General features: G+C 37.0%; 1 long non-coding RNA gene across 3 annotated transcripts in view; it reads right to left on the bottom strand.

The window, feature by feature from the left end:
• The window catches only part of LOC131812853 (uncharacterized), a 104887-nt gene that overhangs the window by 48304 nt on the left and 32206 nt on the right, over nt 1–24377 (bottom strand). For 2 of the 3 annotated variants that reach the window (XR_009346518.1, XR_009346520.1), the window contains exon 3: nt 1797–1929. The exons of the other annotated variant lie outside the window; for it this stretch is intronic. This is a non-coding gene — a long non-coding RNA (uncharacterized LOC131812853). The remainder of the gene's footprint in view (nt 1–1796; nt 1930–24377) is intronic. 3 annotated transcript variants of the gene reach the window in all.

The following is a 24377-nucleotide window of genomic DNA, read 5'->3' as shown; positions in this document are numbered from 1 at the left end:
ACTATATGTAGAAACTGATGTATACGATTTCTGGGACAGACCCTTCAAATAAAGACAAAATGGCACACCTTTTTAATTCTCTTACCTCCTTTCTTCCTATTGCCTGGAATATAGACATTACTGTTAGATTTCAAGGAAGCACCTTGGAACACGGAGGAATGCTAAGACTGAAAAAGCACTCAGGATGGCAAAACACAAAGTCAGAAAATATCTTGGTGGTGGACCATACCAGACCTGGATGGCCTATCTCTGAATTCCTTTTACATTAGAGAAAAATAGCATCCTATCTTATTCAAGGTGATTATTTTAAAATTTCTGTTACACACACAGCCAAACCTCATTAATTTACTTTCAATTCTTACTCCTCTTACTCTATTTATCTTATTGCATAGGCTCTTTTTGTGTAATTATGACAGAGTGATAAAATTTGATACCCTGTCTCATGCCTGATTTTAAGGAGGACTCAGCTACATTTCCCCTATTAAAACTGATGTTTGGAGGTGCCTGTCTGGCTCAGTCAGTAAAGCACATGACTCTTGACCGAGGGGTTTTAAGTTCAAGCCCCAAATTGGATGTAGAGACTACTTAAAAATAAAATCTTTAAAAATAAAAAGACTGTGTGTAAACCTGGTGCTTCACAGACCTGTACCGCTGGGGCTAATAATATATATGTTAATAAAAAATTTTAAAAAAGAAAAAGACTAATGTTTGCTGTGATATTTTGGTACATACCTTTGTCCATTAAGTATAGGAGATTCCCTTCTCTTCTTAGTTTGCAAAGTTTTTAACTATGAGTGGAAATTGGATTTCAATGAATCATTTTTTCCTGTATCATATAAAGATGATCATACAGTTCTTTTTTCTTTAATCAGTTAAAATGTTGTTTGCCTTAGAAAGACTTCTAAATTTTTCTACAACATGCTAAATGCTGTAAAGCCTATCCCAAACTCTTCCCTGATGTCCAGACTTATTTATCCGACTATATCTTTCAGATTTCTCTTGAATATCTGATAGGTATCTTAATATTAGAATGTTCAATACCTAATTTTTTAAAAAATGCATTCATTTATTTTAGAGAGAAAGAGAGCATGAGTGTGGGTAGAGGCAGAGCCAAAACCAGAAGTCAGACACTCAAAGGACTAAGCAACCCAGAGACCCCAAAATGTCCAATACCTAATTCTTAGATAGAATTTACATACTCTTCTCTCCCAGTGATTCTTTTACTTGATAAATGGCACCTCCATTTATTTAATTTCTCAGCCTCATATTTGGAATCTACCTTATCTCTTCCCCTTCCCTCACATCCTACAACAAATCCACTGGGGAATCATACTGGCTCTGCTTTAAATATATAACTAAAAATTTTCACTCTTTTTAAAAAAATTTTATTTAATTTATCTATTTGACAGAGATCGCAAGTAGACGGCAGGCAGAGAGAGAGGGGGAAGCAGGCTCCCTGCTGAGCAGAGAACACAATGTGGGGCTCGATCCCAAGAACCTGAGACTATGACCTAAGCCGAAGGCAGAGGCTTAACCCTCTGAGCCACCCAGGCACCCCTAAAATCCTTCACTCTTCAACACCTCTATTTCTTTTATACTGGCCCATGTGGCCTGAGTTCAGTTCCTTGGGAACTGATACTGAGGTGGAAATTTGCATGCAGAAAATTTACTAGGGAATTCTTTGGGGATAAAAAATAGTAAAGGATAAAAGGAAATAGAGTTTGGAGAAGGAGAACTGAATTGAAATGGAGTTGCAACAAAGGTCTTGGGAGTTCTGGAACTGGGATGGTCCTTACCTCGGGCCTGGACGCAAGGGCACTAGACTTTGGATCTCAGCATTGATTGCTACGGTTGTCACTGGAAGCAAGCTGCCCGTGGGGAGTGGTGTTACATTGATCCTAGCAGGCTTTCTTTGACAGATGGCAATTTCTAGAGAGGATCCAAATGAGAGTCATCATGTACCAACATTCTCAGTATCTGGGAGAATACCTCCTCAGTCCTAACGGGGGTGTCTTGGTGGCACACACTATGCTGTCTTCCCATCAATACTTCCAGTCCTACTGCAATAGTCTTTTAGTAATCTCCTGGTATCCCTGCTCCATCAGATATCAAGCCTTATTATAAAATTACAGTAACAAAAAGAGAGTGTGGCACACAAATAGAAAGAACAGAACAGAAAGTCATGAAACAGACCCACGCAAATATAGTCACATGACTTATGACAAAAGGTAGCCTTTTCAATAAATAGTGAGGAGCCAAAATACATGTGAAAAACAAATCTTGGATACTATATCATATGAAAAATTAATTCTAAATGAAGATCTAGATCTCAAAAGTAAGACTATAATTTTTTTTTTTTTAAATACAGCTTCATGAGCTTAAGGTTGGGTAAAAATTACAGTTTATAAATGAAAACACTGATTATTGGACCATACTAAAAATAAGAATAGTAGAAGGGCAAAATGTTTCCTCTATTTACTTTTAGGATTTTCAATTTATCACTGGTCCTCAGCAATTTGACTGTCATGTGCCTTGATGTAGTTTACCTCATGTTTATCCTGCTTGAGGTTCATCAGACTTTTGGGGCATATACTGAGTATATATTTGGACATATATTATTCAACCATTATTTCTTCAAAGTTTTTTTCCACATATTCTTTCCTTTGGGACTCTACTTACACATATCTTAGACTACTTATATTTTCTCGGAGGTCACAAAGGTTCTGTTAATTTACCTTTTACCTCTTCTTTTCTCTCTGTATGCTTTATTTTGGATAGTGTATATTGCCAATTCTTCCATTTCACTGATTTTTTTCATTTGCAGTATCCAATATGCCAGTCAGTAATTTTTAAGTTTCTTATCCTGGTTTTCAGTTCTAGAACTTTCTGGTGTTTTGTTTTTTTTTTTAATAAACCATTTGTTTTCTTTTCTCTTGCTTTCTGTATTTATCCCCTCATTATGTTTTTCTTTAAAACCTTAATGTTGTTCCTCAAAGAAGCTATACAGATGACCAACAGACAAAGGAGAAGATGCTTATCACCACTTACCATCAGCGAAATGCAAATCAAAACTACAATGAGATATCATCACACACCTGTCAAAATGGCTAAACTTAATAACACAAGAAACAACAGATGTTGGTGAGGATGTGGAGGAAAAAGAACGCATGTGTGCTGTTGGTGGGAAAGCAAACTAGTGCAGCCACTCTGAAAAAAAGTATGGCGTTTCCTCATAAAGTTAAAAATAGAAATACCCTACAACCCAGCAATTGCCCTACCGGGTATTTACCCAAAGAATACAAAAGCACTAATTCAAAGGGATACAAGCACCCCTATGTTTATAGCAGCATTCTCTACAATAGCCAAGATATGGAAGCAGCCCAAGTGTTTACTGATTGACGAACAGATAAAGAAGATGGGATACATATATATAATGGAATATTACTCAACCATTAAAAAGAATGAAATCTTACCATTTGTAACATGGATAGAGCCAGAGAGTATAATGCCAAGTGAAATCAGTCAGAGAAAGACAAATACTATATCATTTCACTCACATGTGGAACTTAAGAAACAAAAGAAAAGAGTAAAAGGAAAAAAAGAGAGGGAAGCAAACAAAAGAACAGACACTTAACTACAGAGTTGTTACAGGAGGGGAGGAGGGCAGAGGGATGGGTGAAATCAGTGATGGGGATTAAGGAGTGCACTTGCTAGGATGAGCACTGGGTGTTGTATGGAAGTGGGAATCACCCTATTTTATACCTGAAACTAGTATTACACTATATGTTAACTGGAATTTAAATAAAAATAAAACAAAAACATCCTTGATCTTGTTTTAAATCTTTGCTATTCATTCTATCATCTCTGTGATTTCTAGATATTCTTCATTGGTTGATATTTGTCCTCATTATGAGTCAAACTTTCCTACCTCTTCCATGTCTAGAAGTTTTTTACGCTAGATATATGCTAATTTCTTGCATATCTGGATTCTGTTGTTTCCTTAATAGAGCACTGAGCTTTGTTCTGGAAGGCGGGTAATTTACTTGAGGATTAGCTTAATCTCTCCCACTGTTCCTTCTAAGATTTGCTTGGGGGAGTCTAAAGTTGCTTTTTCTCCCTCTGGTGCCAGATTAGCCGTGTTCCTAAATTGTGTCCTTTCTTGGGTCTCTATTGCATGCTCTGGGTATTCCAAAAATTCTCTCTCCTCAGTGTGGCCAGTACTCAAATGTCTTCTACTTCTGAGCCACCCAAAGATGTTTATCTCACAGCACTCTGGTCGTTGTTCTTTCCCTAGTGGTGGTTCTTTCCCGGCCTTGTGAAGTCTAACACCCCTCATGAACGGTTTAGCATCTGGTCGATATTTAAGGGTCTGCAGTGTGGATTTCTGGATCTTCTTCTGCACATGGCTGCCTTCCCCATGTTAGCCTTCCAGACACATTTCAGCTACTATCAGGTCTGTGGATTGTGATCTCTGTCTCTCCACCTCATTGAGACTGCTGTGCTCTGCTTAAGTTGCCTCTCCTTCCACCATCATGCAGAAGATGTGTCTCTACAGGAATCCAGGGTGCTTATGGGATTTCACTTGTTTCCATAGTCTCAGGGATCATTCATGATATGTCTACTGGACATTGTCTAAAAATCCAGTTATTTACATATATAATAACAGATATATGTCTTACACATATATCACAAAAGTTATTACCTCAGCGTGGCTAGAAATGACTTAGATTTTACTGCTTAGTCAAGAAATCTCCATCCAATGCTTGAACAAAATCGGAGTTCTAATAAGAGTTTTGAAAGAAAGCCAGTGGTTTGTGGATTCAGAAAGATATTTGTTGAGAAGGAGGACACTGTATTTTTCATTATAAATAATTCCATTTTACTCTCTGATCAAGGTTTTCCCTTTCACTATAATGTGTCTTTGAGAAATTACTTTTGTTTATCCAGCTCAAGATTCATTGTTTTTCTCTCATGTGAGAATTGATATGTTTCATCAATTTTTGAAAATTATCCATCATTAAATAAGTAAATATTTCCATTCACCCATCTTTCTCTTTATTCTCTTCCTTTGGAGAACTTGAATATGAATTTGACCTTTCATTCTATCTTTCAGTCTATTACTCTTTGATATTTCTTTTATTTCACACTGCATTTTTCAAGATTCCTCAGATCTGTCCTCTATTTTACTGTCACTTCAGCTTGGTCTAATCTGCTGTTTAACCTGTTAAATAAGTTTGTAATGTCAATAGTTACATTTTTCATTTCTAGAAAATTATTTCACTGTGTTCAAACATGCTTGTTCTTGTTCTTTTTTTTTTTTTAAATAGTATTCTCTTTTTCCCAGTATAATTTAACAGTTGCTTTGATCTGGGCTATAAATAATAAAAGACTAAGGGCAAATCATTAAACCTATCAGAAGTTTATCCCACAACATAGAAAATTCAGAGATAAGGCAGCTCCAGAAGTCCAATTCAGTGGATCAGGCATATTAAGGACGTAGGGTCTTTCCAACTTTCTACTCTCAATCTTAACTATTTGGCTTTTGTCCTCAACCTCTTCCTCTTCTGGTTATAAGATGATTGCAGCAGCTCCAAGGACCTCATCTTTATGTAGGTTGTCCCGGAGCAGAAAGGAAGATACCTCTTCAAACATCCCTTTGTGTGATCAAAGAAGACTTTGCCAAAAGCTTATAACAATTTTTTCCTCATGTATTATTGGCCAGATTTTTGCTGTATTGTTCATAAATTAGAAGGTACTGGAATTACCATAGCTGACTTATACCAATTATAATTTGCATCCTAAGTCTGGGAAGGAGCCCATTCTCTTCTGAAGTATGTGGCTGCTTACAATCCAAACAAAAGTAGCACCTACTACAAGAAATTGGAAGAAAGAGCTGCTTGGTACACAATCTAGAATATGAGCTACTATATCTATTCCTTTATAAAAATCTATGTAAATATTGATAAATATTTACTTAAAATAATTGTTCAGATCATTTTATTACTTAGTTTTTAGGGTCATAATACTCCTGATTATCTGCTGGCTATCTCAGAGTTGATCACTTCCTTATGTGACTTGTAATTATCTTTTAACGAGCAAACATTCGTTAGGAATTTTTTTCCCTGATGAGAATTTTATAAATTCTCATATACGCTGTATAAATACAGTGTTGTAAAACTGATCTTTGGTTTTATTACTCGTTTGTTTAAATGTTTGCTTCATCTGGGATTCCTAAGAATTTTGACTAATCTAAGAACTGTTTTTTGTTTCTTAAGACCTATTTTTTATATTAATATTGCAGTGTGGCAAATGCCACACTAAATGTATAATACAATTTTTTATTCCACCTATGCAGAGTTCAGATGTGAGACTTTGATGTCTTAGGGAGGGCATGTTTAATTTCTATTTTGAGGCTCATAATGCCAAGCTCCTTTTTTGGCTTCCCAGGACCAATGAGCATAGTTTTTTTCAGTTTTCCTTTTTCAGAAGTGGCAGCTCTTCCAGAGACCTGGTTTTATCTAGAATTTATCTTTTCCAAGGAGCATGTTTTGTTGCACGCCTCCACAGAATACGATTCACACCAGAACTGTCTTTATGGCTATCACTGACATTGTGCTTTATTTCCTCTCAACTTGTAGGGGGTCAATTTCAAGCTTATGGCCCTGAGAGGCTATGTTTCATCTGAGTTCTCCCCTCTGGTGAATGTCCTTTTTTGTTTTGAGCTCTGTTAAGTATTGAATGCTTTTTATCCATATTTTATCCAGCAGTTCAATGTGTTTGTGGTTGAGGGTGAGGGATCTATGTTAGTCTTGTTTAACAAGTTAGCAAACATTTATAAACATTTATTATCTACTTAATGTTTTAGTTTTTTCAGATGATATTTGGGAGAGTGGATATTTAGAAAAGCTAATAATTCCTGTCTGTTGATTTGACATTCTGCAAATCTTGTAGAACAAATATTAGGGTTTTATTTTGCTGTTGTTGATTTTTTTTACATGTTCTCTGTATGTCATCATATTGCCTGCAAATAATAGTTTTGTCTCTTAATTCCAATATGTACACCTCTTACCAGTTTCTTTTCCCTGTGTTATTGAATTGTCCATGATTTGCTGTGATGAATAGTAGCAGTATCAGCAATCACCTTGCCTAACTTTACTAGAGACAACTCTAAGTCACAATTATTTTAAATCAGGTTGTGGTGGGCATGGAGGTGAACCACTTAAATCCCCTTTCAAGAGGGAACTTGCTGCCACAGCTCATAGTTCCTCAGCTACAGAGAGCTGCCTCAGCCAGTGATTGATCACGGCAGGGATATAAAATCCACCCCCACAGATCTAAAGCAGGACTCCACTGATGGGTTTCTCTCTTGGCCCAATCCTATCTCCTCCCCTGCACATGGATTGATGCCTATCCTGTACACTGAACTCTGTATTTCTGTCTGTATTCTTGGCCACATCCTGTTGAGAGTATGTGGACCTATTAGAATCATTTATTTCCATTAATTTGTAATTCTAGCTTTTAAGAATCTCTAACCCAAGATTCACGTAGAAAACTTTAATTCTAGTTGTTTGTGTGACTTAAATACACACCCATATAGCTCCTTTTAATATTAATTTTTAGATTTTTTAAATTATGGTCAAATAGTATAACCTAATATATTTCTCCAGAATTTGTTGATATTTTATTTGTGGCCTACTGTTTAGTCCAATGCTATATATGTTTCATAACTATTAGAAAAAACATGATTCTCTGTTCATTGGGAACATTTAACAATATATCTATTAAATCATTCTTACTAATTAGATATTCAAGTTTTCAAAGTCTTATATCATTTAAATTTTGAACATTTGACATATCAATTCTGACAGGATTCTGTTAGTCTAACACTATCATCATGATTTTTTTTTTATCATCATGCATTTTTCATTTTCTCAGCATTTCTAGAAGTATTTCCTTTATGTATGTCCTATGTTACATGGGGCATAAAGATTTATAACTCTTTTATCTCCCTGGAGGATTCCACCTTCTTTCAAAAACCTTTTTATTCTGGTATATTTAACTAAATATTGTCGTATGCTTCATTTTTGTGAGACTTCACTTAACTTTGCCCTTCCTTTTATTTTAACCCTTCTGTTTTGTTTCATTTTCAACAAGTATTTTTAACCTTTCTTGAAAAGCAGTGTCTTTAATATGGACATTTTACTCTCCTGTACGTGAAATCCTTTTTAGATCTACACAACTTGGCCTGGAAAAGCAAGGAAATTGAAAAAGATCATGTAGGAATAACTGACATAAGAAAGAATTTGTCCCTTCCCAAGAAATCAGAAAAGTTTTGAGTGTTCATTTGTCTGTGTTTCAAAAGGGTTGCTAAGTCAGTGTGTAGTTCGGACAATTGGCCGGAGACAAAAGACATCCTGAAATGAGACCTAATCTGTTTTCAGAGAGCAGTCCTCAGAAGGTGTGCTCTTCGGGCTGAGGGAAGTAGCTTGAACTGCCTCGAAAAATTCTCTCCCTTCTGTTTCCAAGGCCAGAAACTAGAAGTGAAAATCAGTGGGTTAAAAAAAATATATGTTTGTAGAATGTCAGAGTCTGAAGTTAAAGTAAAACTAGGAAGGAGGACAAGAAAAGAAGAGGTATGAACAAAAACAACCCTCCAAAATTATTTTAAGACAACTGCAATAGTATTAGTACATTTTAGGGCTCTCCCCATGTTCTAAAAGCCATATTGCTACTGTTGAAGGCTTGCATAAGAAATGCTAAAGTTAACCAGTTTGTTAGAAATGCTTACTTTCCTTTATACTGGTTATATTTCTTGCTCCATGCTCTCCAGTTTCAGATCGACAAAAGGCTGCCAGGAGTAACTCATTAAAAAAATAGGCTAGGGCTATTTTATTTTGTTTTGCTTTCACACTGACAAAAAAAAAAAAAAAAAAAAAAAAAAGAAAAAGAAAAAGAAAAAAAGGCTGCTGAGTACAGATTCAAATACCTCTCTATGGGTGAGTGCTTTTTAATGCTCATGGGTGCCTGAGGCCTGTTTATTTTGGGAAGCATATTGGTATTCATTTCCACTAGAACACAGCAGAAGGAAGCCAGATCATTTCGTTCCCACAAAAGGGGAGCAATAAATATTTTTACAAAATATTTAGGAAAGAAGATCAGTGATAAGCAGGAAGATGTCAAAGAATATTGCATATTCTGTTTTAGGAACTTTCAAAGTGCTCAGTCCCTGAGAAATCAGAAAAGCTGCTTTTGTTGTAAGGAAATGGCAGTTTGAAAGTAATCTATTTCTAAATCTCAGGGGTAGTACTGTAAGCCTATCCAAGGGTCTGAGGTCTAAGTACAAAGGAAAGAGGAAATGAAAAATACAGAACAAGAAGAACTCAATTTAAAAAGAGATAGCCTATTCCACTGAAGAAACACTGGACACGGATCCTGTACGAAGCCAAAGACATTTTCATGCAGGGTTGTTTGAATTACCATAGATTCCCAAGTGGAAGATCAGTTGAGTTGAGTCACATAGCGCAATAGAGTTGAAAAAATAAGGTATCCCCAATTTGGGGGATACCAGAGGGGATTGGCCTATTAATTCTTTCTGTGTCTTTAATTTTATGTAACTGCTCTTCTATGGAGAAAAAATCCATGGCTCTAGTAGGACTTCGTTATTAAGCATTCCTTCAACACTCTTACCTGAATGGCTATTAAAATAAACTTGCTTAGGAAAGACAATGTTCTCAGCCACAAGGAGCTAGAACCTCAGACCAAAAAAAGCTAACTGAACCTCTAACCAAAAGTAGGACAGACATATGATTCGCATAGCTCATTTGATTTCCTGCTATAAACAACTGTTACCTGGTCTCTGGAACAGAGGGATTACAGTAGTTAATCTCGAAGTAGCCTGGGACTATAGTAGTGAATCTCTTGAGACCCAGATGCATGGAGAATGATAAATTCCCTCCTATGCCAGGTGTCAATCTATTTAATTAAACTGATACAGCAATTCCTTTTTGAGTAATCTGTTCTATGAAAATAAAAGTACTAAGCTTTATGCCCTGAAATGTCTATTGTAGCAATGTTTATAGTGGTAACAGTGCTGGCAGCAAGTAAAGGTCATCATTAAGAATGGTCAAATGAATTTTGGTACTTCCATTTAAAAATGAGTCACCAGGGCACCTAGGTGACACAGTCTGTTGGGCGACCAGATCTTGGTTTCAGCTCAGGTCACAATCTCAGGGTTGTGGGATCAAGCCCTACACTCAGTGCATGGAGTCTGCTTGAGACTTGCTCTCCATCTCTGTCCCTTCCCCCTCTCTAAAACAAACAAATAAATATTTAAAAACAATAAAACAAAAATTAGTTAGGCCCCATCTGTTAATGGCAGATATAGTAGCTGATGTTTTTAGAATGTTTACAATGCAACAGCTTTGTGCTGTACACTTTATGATATTATAAAATGAGAACAATTATTTTCCCACTTTATTTTATGGATAAGGAAACAGCACAAAAATGGTTAAGTGATTTACCAAAGATAGTAGAGCTAGTTCGCAAGAAGCCAGGATGCAAGCCTAATCTGTTTGACATGAGAGTCTGTTAAAAAAAAAAGAGAGAGAGAGAGAGAGAGAGAAAGAGAGAGAATCTGTTTTTATCCATACACTAGTTTACGAATTGCTCAGAGATGGAAGGTAAGATGATATTTGAATAAAAACAAACTACCTAAAAAAACTACATAATGAATTTATGTATTTCAATTTGTATGGACATGAAAAAAAGAGGTGGATTATTAACACAGATTACCTTGGGGAGTCAGGTGTGGGTGGAGATAAAAAAAGTGAGAGAGCTTAACTCTTTATTTATAATCTTTGCATTGCTTTCCAGGTTAGAGACAGCATGTGTCTAATAGTTGTATCTCTAGTCTAGTTGATAAGGTTCTTTGTGCATCAACAATATATTCCAGAATTTATTCCAACAATATATTCACCCAAAAAAACATTTACTGAGTTTCTGCTATGAAGCAAGCATTAAGCCAGGCATAGGAGTACATAAATTAAAGATCTCTAGGGGAGGCTCACCCAAGTTCAGGAGACAGACAAGTAGAGCATGGGATAAGTGTTACAACAGCAGCAGTCATAATAATAATAGTAATAATAGGGACAGTTAACATGGGCAGGTGCAGGTCTGGTGGGCGGTGGGGGGGAAGAATGGAAATCCTGAAATACTTCCCCAAAAAAGCAGCACTAGACAGCTTCAGCTTAGCAATCACCTATGATCCTGACTTCTTACATCCTCCTTTTCCTTCCTTTTATTTCATTTTAGTTGATCTCAATTTTTGGCTCAGAGAGGCAATGTGGTAGGTTAAAAGAGCCTGGGCTTTGGAATCTGGCAGGCCTGGGTTTGAAATTTTAATCTGTAACACACTAGTTGTAAAACCGTGGGGAAAGCATACCTAATTTCTCTGAACTTCAGTTCCTTCATCTGCTAAGGGCTGATAAAAATAACTATTTTCAGTCCAGGATAAATGTCGTGGACATCTACTGCTGCATTAAAAACCTTCCAGGGGTGCCTGGGTAGCTCAGTCGTTAGTCGGCTGCCTTGGCTCAGATCATGATCCCAAGATCCTGGGATCAAGCCCTGTGTCTGGCTCCCTGCTTGGTGGGAAGCCCACTTCTCCCTCTCCCTCTGCCCCTGCTTGTTCCACTCTTGCTGTCTCTCTCTCTCTGTGTCAAATAAATAAATAAATAAAATCTTAAAAAAAAAAAACTTCCAAAAATTGAACAAGAGGATATAACAATTTTACCTATCTATGCACCCAGCATTGGAACACCAAAAATCCATCAACAGACACAGAGGGAAAGATTGACAATGACACAAAAGTAGTAGGGACTTTAACACCCAACTTCCACCAATGGATAGATCATCCAGGCAGAAAATCAGTAAGGGAACAGTATCTTTGAATGATACATTAGACCAGATGCACTTAACAGATAAATATAGAACATTCCATTCAAAAACAAGAGAATACACATCTTTTTTTTCAAGTGCACATGGAACATTCTCCAGGATGTGAAGCCATAAAACAAGTCTTAAAAAGTTTAAGAAAATTCAAATCATATCATGCATCTTTTCTTGTTACAACAATATGAAACTAGAAATCAATGATAAGAAAAAAACTTTAAAAACCACAAACACTTGGAGGCTAAACAACATGCTACTAAACAGCCAATGGGTAAACAAATAAATCAAAAAGGAAATTTAAAAAATACATAGAAACAAACAGAGAAAACATGGAGGCTAATGAAAAGGAAACCAGAAATTTCCAAATTCTCTGGAATAGTTCTCAGCAATTTATAGTGATACAGGCCTACCTCAAGAAGCAAGAAAAAAAATCTCAAAAAAAACCCACAAAAAACAAAAAACAATCTAATCTTACACCTAAAGGAACTAGAAAAAGAATAACAAAGGTCAATGTTAGTAGAAGGAAGTATATAATAAAGATCAGAGCAGAAATAAATGAAATAAAAACCAAAAAAGAATGCCACACAATAGAAAAGATTAATGAAACCAAGACCTGGTTCTTTGAAAAGATAAACAAAACTGATAAAACTGTCGCCAGACTCATCAAGAAAAAAGAGAGACCCTAAATAAATAAAATCAGAAATAAAAGAGGGGAAGTAACAACCAACACCAAAGAAATACAAAGAATTATAAGAGACTACTACAAAAATTAAATGCCACCAAACTGGACAACCTAGAAGAAATGGATGAATCCTTAGAAACAGTCTTCCAAAACCGAATCTAGAAGAAACAGAAAATCTGAACAGACCTATTCCTAGCAACAAAATTGAATTAGTAATCCAAAAATTCCCAACAAAAGTCCAGGACCAGGGACGCCTGGGTGGCTCAGTTGGTTGAGCAGCTGCCTTCGGCTCAGGTCATGATCCCAGCGTCCTGGGATTGAGTCCCACAACGGGCTCCTTGCTCAGCGGGGAGCCTGCTTCTCCCTCTGCCTCTGCCTGGCCATTCTGTCTGCCTGTGCTCGCTCTCTCCCCTTCTCTCTCTGATAAATAAATAAAATCTTTAAAAAAAAAAAAAAGTCCAGGACTAGATGGATTCACAGATGAATTCTACCAAATATTTAAAGAAGAGTTAATACTTATTCTCCTCAAAAATCGTTAAAAAAAAAAAAAAAAAAAAAACTATTCCAAAATATAGAGGAGAAAGCAAAGCTTCCAAAAATATTCTTTGAGGTCAGCATTACTCTGATACCAAAAATCAAAGACATTTAAAAAAAAGCAAAACAAAAACGAACAGAACAAAACAAAACAAAAAACCCATAGGTTAAAATCTCTGATGAACATAGATGTAAAAGTCCTCAACAAAATATTAGCAAACTGAATTTAAAAATACATTTAAAAGGGTCATTCAGCATAATCAAATGGGATTTATTCCAAGAATGTAAGTATGATTTAACGCAAATCAATGTGATACACCAAAATTATGAAAGATATATAATAACAATACATTAACAATAACAGAAAGCATAAAAATTATATAATAATCATCTCAATAGATGCAGAAAAAGCATTTGACAAGATTCAACATGCGCTCATGTTAAAAATTCTCAACAAAGTAACTTTACAGGGAACATACCTCCACCTAATAACCATATATGAATAATCCACAGCTTCATCATGCAATGGTGAAAAACTGAGAGCTTTTCTTCTAAGATCAAGAAAAAGACAAGGATGTCCACACTCACCACTTTTATTCAACACAGTACTGAAGTCCTAGCCACAACAATCTGGCAACAAAAAGAAACAAAACACACCCATATTGGAAGGGAAGAAGTAAAACTGTCAATATTTGCACAATGTATTTCTATACATAGAAAACCCTAAAAATTCCACCAAAATCTATTAGAAGTAATAAATTAATTCAATAAAGTTGCAGGATACAAAACTAATACACAGAAATGGGTTACATTTCTATGCACTAATAATGAAGTAGCAGAAAGAGAAATTAAGAAAAAAATTCCTTAATGTATTATAATAATACATTATATTATGTATATTTAATGTATATATATTTTTTTAATTTTTTATTTTTTATAAACATATATTTTTATCCCCAGGGGTACAGGTCTGTGAATCACCAGGTTTACACACTTCACAGCACTCACCAAATCACATACATATTTAATGTATTAAATACATTATGCAATTCACTGAAAAGAATAAAATGCCTCGAAGTAAATTAGACCAAATGGGTGAAGGACCTGTACCCTGGAAACTATAAAACATTAAAGAAAGAAATTAAAGATGGCAAAAACAAATGGAAAGGCATTCCATGCTCATGAATTAGAAGAATTCATATTCTTAAAATGCCCATATTATCCAAAGCAATATAAAGATTAATGCAATCCCTACAAAAATACCAACAGCATTTTTCACAGAACTAGAACAAATAATGCTAAAATCTGTATGCTACCACAAAAGACCCTAGATAACAACAATTATTCTTGAGAAAGAACAAAACTGGAGGTATTACAATCCCAGATTTCAAGATCTACTACAAAGCTATAGTAATCAAAATAGTATGGTACTGGTACAAAAACAGATCAGTGGTACAGAATAGAGTAATCAAAACAGCATGGTACTGGTACAACACAGATCAGTGGTACAGAATAGAGACCCCAGAAAAACCCACACTTACAAGGTCAATTAATCTTGCCAAAGTAGGCAAGAACATAAAATGGGGAAAACACAGTCTCTTTAATAAACGGTGTTGGGAAAACTGAGTAGCTACATGTGAATGAATGGAACTGGACCACTTTCTCACAGCATATACAAAAATAAACTCAAGATAGATTAAAGACCTAAATGTGAGACCTGAAACCATAAAATTCCTAAAGAAAACATATGGAGTGATCTCTTTGACATCAGTCTTAGCAACATTTTTCTAGGTATGTCTCTGCAGGGAAGGAAAACAAAAACAAAATTAAACTATTGAAACTACACTAAAATAAAAGCTTTTGCACAAAAAAGAAAACCATATGCATAATAAGGAGGAAATCTATTGAATGGGAAAAGATATTTGCAAATGTTATATTTGATAAAGGGTTAATATCCAAATAAAGAACTTACACAACTCAACAATCAAAAAACAAATAATCCAATTAAGAAATGGGCAGAAGACATGAATAGAGATTTTTCTAAAGATGACATCCAAATGGCCAACAAACACGTGAAAAGAGACTCAGCATCATTCATCATCAGGGGACTGCAAACCAAAAGCACAGTGCGCTATCCCCTCACATCTGTCAGAATGACTAGAATCAGAAAGGCGACAAGTAAGTGCTGACAAGGGTATAGAGGAAAAGGAACCCGCATGCACCTGTTGGTGGGAATGTAAACTGGTGTAGCCACTGTGGAAAACAGTATGGGAGTTCCTCAGAAAAATTAAAAAAGAAATACTAGGGACTCCTGGGTGGCTGAGCCGGTTAGGCATCTGAATCTTGATTTCAGCTCAGGTCATGATCTCAGGGTCACGAGATGGAGTCTCATGTCAGGTACCCTCAGAGTCTGTTTGGGATTCTCTCTTTCCCTCCCCCCCTCCCCCTTGCATTTTCTCTCTCTCTTTAAAATAATTAAATAATTCTCTCTCTCTTTTTTAAGATTTTTAAAATTTATTTCACAGAGAGAGATCACAAGTAGGCAGAAAGGCAGGCAGAGAGAGAGGGGAGGAAGCAGGCTCCCTGCCAAGCAGAGAGCCTGATGCGGGGCTCCATCCCAGGACCCTGAGATCATGACCTGAGCTGAAGGCAGAGGCCTAACCCACTGAGCCACCCAGGCGCCCCTAAATAATTCTTTAAAAACATAGAAATACCATATAATCCAGTAATTCCATTACTAGGCATTTACCCCCTTCCCCAAAAAACACTAATTCAAAAAGACATATGCACTTCTATGTTTACAGCAGCATTATTTACACAGCCAAGATATGGAAGCAACCCAAGTGTGTCCATACATAAATTAATGGATAAGGAAGAGGCAGTATTGGGGCGCCCGGGTGGCTCAGTGGGTTAAAGCCTCTGCCTTCGGCTCAGGTCATAATCCCAGGGTCCTGGGATTGAGCCCCGCATCGGGCTCTCTGCTTCGCAGGGAGCCTGCTTCCTCCTCTCTCTCTCTCTGCCTGCTTCTCTGCCTACTTGTGATCTCTGTCAAATAAATAAATAAAACCTTAAAAAAAAAAAAAAGAAGAGGCAGTGTGTGTGTGTGTGTGTGTACATGTATCTACATTAGTATATGTATATATGTGCATATACATATATATGTATATGTGTGTACATGTATATGTACACACACATAAAGGAATATTGTGCAGCCATAAGAAAGAATGAGATCTTGCCATTTTCAATGTCATGAATAGACCTAGAGAGTATTTTGCTAAGCAAAAATAAATCAGAGAAAGATAAATACCATATAATTTCACTTATATGTGGATTCTAAAGAGCAAAAGAAATGAACAAACAAAAAACAGACTCTTAAATAAAGAAAACTGGCAGTTGCCAGAGAGCAGGAAGATGGGGGAATGAGTGAAATAGATAAAGAGGATTAAGAGGTACAAACACCCAGTTGTAAAATGAGTAAGTCATGGAGATAAAGATTACAGCATAGAGAATATCATCATTAATGTTATAATAACATTGGATGTTGACTACACTCATCACGGTTAGCATTGAGTAATTATTAGAATTGTTAAATATGTTGTGCCTCTGAAACTAATATAATATTGTATGTTAATTATATTTTAATTTTTTTTTAAAACTCCCAAATTAAGAGATCTCAAACAACTATGTAGCTCATTTTGCTTGTGGATCTGAAATACAGGCACTTGGTGGAGAGAGTTCAGTCTTGCTCCACACAGTATTAGTTGGGATGACATGACTAAGACTGGAAGACCTGCTTCCTGGTTCAGTCTCGTGGCTAGGTACTGCAAACTAGCACTGGGCCCTCTACATATTGGTCTTTCCATGAGGCTCTTTGGACTTCCTCCTAGCATACAGCCTAGATTCTAAGATCAAATGTTCTAAGAGGTAAAGAAGTGCAAGCTAGCAATTTCTTCAGGCCGGGGCCCAGATATTACCGGACTTAAACCTGTTACAGTCTATTGATCAAATCAGTCACAGAGCCCTCCCAGATTCAAAAGAAGGATTGTATTAGATACTTTGAGAGGTATGAGTCTATACAACTCATGGCCAGAGAAATTTCTGAGGCAAAGAAATGCAGCTTCTGGCAGTGGGAAGGTGGATGATGTGAACTGAGGAGATAAGTTTGAGGGGGCATGGCCAGGACACCAACAGGATAATACTCCTACCTGATCCACCAAAGGCTGTATGCTCCTTGAGTATTTGTAAGAATCTTTGCCTGCGGAAACCAATATGTACTCAATGAATGATTATAGAATGAATAAATGAACACAAGAAAATTGGCCCTAAATGTAAACAGGGGGAAAAATCTAGAACCTGGCATAACAGAGCAGGGGGCTACAGACTATACCCAGTAAGCCTAATTCAGTCTACCATATGTTTTTATGAATAAAATCTCACTGGAACACAGTTGTACGTATTTGCTTATGTGTTGTCTATGGCTCCCTTCCCACTATGATGACAGAGTTGAGTCACTGGGACAAAATCTATGGCCCACAAAGACAAAGTATTTACTATATATTTCCTTATAGAAAACATCTGTAGGCCTCTGTCACTGAGTACTGCAATCTGAACAGTCCGCATCCATACCTCTTATCAGTTCTCCCTTATTTCCCTTCCTTTCTTTTATTATTTTTCATCTATCACTATGTAGTGATAGTTAAGACTTAATTATAACTTAAGGGGAAAGTTGGGATTTAATCCCCAAATCCAGAAAAAACAGCTTGGCCATCCCTATTTTAACAGATGCAGCTACATGAACGGAGGTAGGAGGGAAGAAGCAAGGTTAGAGCAGAGAATCTAAAAAGTAAAATATGGTTATTATTAAACAATTCACTTAACTGCCCTTTTTCGGTGATAGGGTCTGACTATGTTATATTTATTCCACATTTGGCTGCCATCTTGTCAAGGAGGATCCACTGTGGACCAACGAGAATGCTCAGCAGCAAACAACAGAACCAAATTCTGGCTAATTTGCTCAGGAAAGACTGAATTAAATCATATAAGTAGCTCATTTCATACGCAGAAAGGCTAAAGGACCAGGTCTAGAGGCAACATAACAAGGAACAATATCCAAAATCTATGGAAGTGGTCCCCTGAAGGTCACACTGCTCTGCTGCTGGACAAGAAAACTCCCTATGTTACTCCACCACCCATTCTGGCCTGGGGACCTGGCTACTGGAAATACTACTGCCTCCGGAAACTGGGGAGTGCTACCCAGGATGCCGCTATCCTCACAACTAATCACGTACAGAGTATTGTGTCACTAGTTTCTAAGTCTCAGTCTGATGCAGGGGCATCTGGTGAGTTCTAAGTGATAAGCTTGTGTTTTAGCATCAGGGCAGTCAGAGAAAGTGAGAGTCTGGATTCCATATTAGAAGTAATCTGTTTGCAACCCTAAGGATCCTCAACTTTGAACTTTTCTTGACTTTCTTTAATGTCCTATGTTCAAATTTCCACAAGAACTTTGAAGGGTAATATATTGTTCTACATTCACCCATAACAATACTAAGTAAGCATGGGCTGCATGAAAGCAATAATGCATGCTTTGATTATGGGCATATTACCTCATCTGGGTCTCAGTGTGGACCTCACTTACCACTGGAACACTCACTGGCTGTGCTAAATTTGCCATTTCTCAATTCTCAAAAATCTTCAATATTAAATAGAGAACAGGGATGTGGGATAAAGGGAAAAGCTTTTTTAAGATGATTTTTAAAGTTAAACTACAGTTTAAAGTATGAACATGTCTTCCTACTGATAGGAAAGAGTCTGGACAGAGGAAAAGGTTGAAGATACACTGATGGGGGACAACAGGTGGAAAGAGGCAGCATTTTCATGATGTGATGATGGTATTATAGCCCAGAAACAAGGAGAGTCCAAATCATGACTCAATATTCACCGGTCTTTCCTACAGAATTCCCAATGGAAGAAACCAAATGTGAAGAATAATGGGCAAAAAGGAAATACATTATTGCCTTCTAAATCATTAGACAAGATAAACAATGCAAGACTGTTTCATTAAGTCTGTGTTTTAAAAACTCAGCTAAGACCTGCAGACAGAAGTAAGGCATCCTGCTCCCCTACATGTCAGCAACACACTCAGTGGTGTTTGCACACCCTGGTCTACTCACATATATAACTTCATGGAATAAGAAAGTAAGCACAGTGTTTTACAGTCTGGGCGCTTCTGAAATTTTAGATGAGATAATTCTTCGTGCACAAACGGAGTGTTAATCTGTGCATCCCTGGAAGTTCAGCAGCATCTCCTGATGACCTCTATCCACTAAATGCCAATAACACACACACGCTTCCAGTTACGACAACCAACATTGTCTCCAGACACTGACAAATGTTCCTGGGAGGCAAAACTCCCCCTGTACTGGGAACCAATGGAGAAGAGAACGGCTGGCCTGTCTCTAGGAAGCAGATTCTGCTTTGTTCAGAGGGAGGAGCAAGAGCATAAGCCCTACATGGATGCTGACTTTTCAAATAAAATAACCTTACCCAGAAGTAAAAGCAAGCAAAAACAAACAACAACAACAACAAAAACACCCAGTGAATGTCTAGGGCTCTTACGATGTTGATTAACAACTCTGTCCTCCTCAGGGAACAGTATACAGGTAGGCAGAGTGAAAAGAAGTTGTCACTTCATTTTCATATTTGATTGCCTCATCCCCTTGGGATTGCAAACAGAAATTAAGGTCCACTGATGGGGGGCTATCCTCCAGTCAGACGGGGTGTAATGGTTAATTTTGTGATCAACTTGACTGGGCTAAGGGGTGTCCAGATAGCTGGTGAAACATTATTTTGGGGTCATTCTGTGAAGGTGTTTCTGAAAGAGATAAGCATTTGAATAGACTGAGTAAAAAAAGACTGTTCTCACGAAGGTGGGTAGGCTTCCAATCACAGAGGCCTGGACAGAACAAAAAGGTGGAGGAGGAGCAAATCTGCTCTCTTGCTTGAATTGGGGCATCCATCTTCTTCTACCTTGGGATGTAGGCTCTTCTGGCTCTTGGGTTTTCAGATTTGGACTGAGATGTATACCATTGGCTCCCCTGGTTCTTAGGTGCTGGGACTGGAATTACACTAACAGCTTTCCTGGGTCTTCAGCTTGCAGAGGGCAGATTACAGGCTTAGCCTCCAAAATTGTGTGAACCAATCTCTCACAATGAGTCTCTCTCTCTTTCTCTCTCCCACCCTCTCTCTCCATCCATCCATCTATCCATCCATCCTTCCTCCCTTCCTATTGGTTCTATTTCTTTGGAGAACCCTGACTAATAAGCAGAAATAGGGGAGGCTTTCTGGCACACTTAAAACTAAGAAAGCTCCAGGCAAATCAGGACAAGTTGGTTGCCCCATCAGAGCCCAAGAGTATTTTAAAGTAGTGGAGCTTCCCTCAGACTTGGAAAAGTTCCCCCAATATCAATTACTTCATTAATTTTCCTTAGAACCATCAAGAATCTGTTTAGTTTAGCTGTTGTCCCCAAAAGTCTCTGAAACAAGTCACAAAAGTGTATTAACTTAAACATCACAGGTTACTTAAAGCAAGAAATTCACCATCTATTCTTTTTCCATCCCCTATGTGTAATCATGATGTTCAGACTGATTCACCAGAATTTATACTACAAGCCTAAAGAAGATAAAGAATAATACGAAACTGAGAAACCTTAATTTTCTCCCACTTAATTCACTAGAGTATAATGGAAGTCCTAAACAAAATCCCCCTGCTTCTGGTGAAACTAAAATCTAAAAGAACTTACATTCCATTTTTCTTGCCATCCTCATTTCTTATTTTGTTCACTCCCAGTTGGAGTTGGTTCACTCACATGGAGTAGCAATTGCTTTGTTCACAGCTGTGGCCTGGAACATCTTCCACTGAGATGGGAGAAGCGCTCTCAAACTCCCTCTAAAACGGAGTTAATGCAAACTGACTTGTCTCACTGCTCTGGTTTTCTCAAGCTCATAACGATCAGCAGAACATGTAAGAACATCAGTAGATCCTACACCCACCAAATACAAACTAATACCACGTCGTGATAGCAGCTTCTTTCTAAGCAAAATTATTTCTCTAGATCCAAGGATATGGTATAATCCAGACCACATTCGTGTTGGCAGTCAAAGAACAGAGCAGAGACTTAATATTTTCTAATATTTTCTTGGGAAAGGTGGGTAGACAAAGAAAACAGCAGAAAGAAAACCAAAGACATGTTTCATATTCTTCCTTTTCTGACTACTAACACTTATTTCATGAGATGATCACATTCCTTTCCAAGTTTTGAAGCAAACTTGAGTTCTGAAGGCATAGTATTTGGGCACAAGTTTTTAAATTTCCTTTTCAGTCCTTAGATTTTAATAATATCATTGAATTTGTTTCTTTGTTCTCTACATCAACCTAAGGATTTCCATTTCTTTAAACATTTGCTTAAAATAAAATCATCCTCCATGCCAGCCCCTACCCTGACCCCACCACAGTTGAATTCCCAAGCTTGACTCACATCTGTAATTTGAGTTTATGAAATGGACAAGTCAGAACCAGAACAGGAAGGCATGTGCTGGTACAGACCAGATGGTGAGGGACCAGGGTCATGAATTCCAGGAGCTGAGGACAAGCCACATGAAATGAATGCTGAATGAGACAGTGATTTTCTTTTCCTTGCATCTTCTTCAAAATAAGGAGACACTAGATTTGTAACTACAATTCTAGCGCCACCTACCCACGCCAAGCACTAAGAATTTAAATCCCAAATGTTTCACACATCAGTGTTTCCTAGTGCTCAGGCTTTTACACTTTAAAATACTGGCCCACAAAAAATTAAAAATTAAGTAAATAAATAAATTCATTATAAATTATTTATTATTATAAGTAAATAAATTTATTCAATTTAAATAAATTAAAAATTAAGTAAATTTGAAAAATTAAAAATTAATTAATTTAATTAATAGAATTTAAAAAAATACTGGCCCACAATTGTGACTGAACAATACAATGAAGGGAAAAACAAGTTCTGGTGGAAAAAAAAAACGTTCTGTACTTATCAGTACCTAAAACACTTGTATATTGAAGCACTGCCTATCTTGAGATGACCATCTTCTGATTCCCCCAAAGTACCTCTTTTCCTAACAATCTAATATTAACTCAAGTGAAAGTGTCAATTATCATAGGTTCACTGAGATTCAGTTTCCCTAAATGGTACTTTGGCCCAAATACTAGTTCTTACGTACATATCAACACTGGATGTCAATATGTACCTGTTTGGTGAAAAGATTATATGCTATTATGATCTTAACAATCCTGCCTTGATTGTTTACCACTTACTGCTTCTCGTTATGGGATTTCACACCAAATAGGTGCAAGAAAAAAATAACCAAATGGAAAACAAAATAGCTCTTTATTAATAGCAAAAACCATACACAACCATAAACCCATACTGGTTTACAGCATGCCTGAAGTTCAAAACACTTTGGATTTTCTAGAAAATAAAAAACTGATGGCAAAACCCAACAGAGCTGAACAATTCTCAATTTCATATGAGGAAAAAGGAGAATATTGCCAAGGAGAACCCTGAAATATGCCCAACTTAGAAATTTTTTGAGTTAAAGGAAATATTTGCTCATGGAAAAATTAATTAAACTCAACAAACAGAACTAGTCCTAAGAGAAGCAGAGTCAATAAAGGGAACAGAAGAAGAAAAGAGTTGGTAAAATGAGAGAGATTTGATAGGGTATTTTACTAAGGGGGCAGAAAAAGGCTGCTGTGAAAAATAAGCATTCAGGAATTTGGGAAATTAAAAACATAATTCCTGAAACACAAAACTAAACTCAGTGGAAGGCTAAATAGCAGGATGAATCCTACTGAAGACAGAATTAGTGAGCCGAAGCATCAGTCACCTTATTTTGCAGAGAACATACAAAAGAAAAAAAAGAAGAAACTTTAAGAGGCACAGGGCCTCTAAGGTCTTAGCTTTAGGACAATGGAATAAAGAAAATCGAAGAACGGAAAAATCTCCCCATGTTGAAAAAAAGCTTGAGCATCCATTTTAGAAGAATCTGCCTTTATCAAATGGAGAGAAAGAAAAACATTAAAATATCTACAAAAGTCCTAGTAAAATTTTAAGTGTAATATTAATATACTAAATTACCCACAGAATAAAAAATTACAATAGGGCAAGAATCAGATTGATTTCAAATTTCTCATTTGAAATACGGGATGACAGAGAGTGAAGCAATAATGTCTTTCCATTTCAGCAGGAAAGTCTGACCCAGAGTTCGTTATCACTCTAAACCAGTATTTAAGGTTGATGGCAAAAGAAATGTTTTCCATGAAACATATCACCATAAAGCCTTTTATATAGAATTAAGCAAGAATGTATTCCAGAAAGAATAAAGTATAACCCAACAAGAAGGAATATACCAAATAAAAAAAGCCATTATCATATGATCTCTCTCACATAAAGAATTTGAGAGGGAGGGCAGGGGATCACAGTGGGTAGGGAGGGGAAAAAATGAAACAAGATGGAACCGGGGAGAGAGACCGGGGAGTCTTAAGAGACTCTTCATTTCAGGAAACAAACTGAGGGTTGCTGGGGAATGAGGGGGAGAGAGGGAGAGGGTGGTTGGGTTATGGACATTGGGGAGGGTATGTGCTATGGTGAATGCTGTGAATTGAGTAAGACTGATGAATCAGAGACTTGTACCCCTGAAGCAAACAATACATAATATGTTAATTTAAAAAAAAGCAATAGTGAATAAAAATACATCTGAAAATCGATATTAAAGCTGAGCAGCATAATACAAATGTTTTGATGCTACCAATGAGAATAGAAGCATAATAATAGAAGCATAATACAATTTGATAGAATTTGGTAAAATTTTGATATAAAATAGATTTGTAGATTATTTCAGAAAAACATGGAAGTTCTTAGAAGCAGTGCGGGGAGGGGCACCAGGCTGGCTCAGTTGGTTAAATATCTGACCCTTGATTTCGGCTCAGGTCACTATCTCAGGGTCACGAGATTGAGCCCTGAGTCAGGCTCTGCCCGGGGTGTGGAGCCTGCTTAAGATCCTCCCTCTCTCTTTCTTCCCCTCTAATTCTCCCCCTTCTAATTCTCCCCCTCCGACACCACCATCACCTGTCCTGTACTCTCTTGCACTCTCTCTCCAGGGGCTTGGGGTG

This window comes from Mustela lutreola, chromosome 12, assembly GCF_030435805.1.
Source record: "Mustela lutreola isolate mMusLut2 chromosome 12, mMusLut2.pri, whole genome shotgun sequence".
Classification (NCBI taxonomy): domain Eukaryota; kingdom Metazoa; phylum Chordata; class Mammalia; order Carnivora; family Mustelidae; genus Mustela; species Mustela lutreola.
Note: the sequence above shows the minus strand (reverse complement) of the source record. Positions and strands in the feature narration are given on the sequence as shown.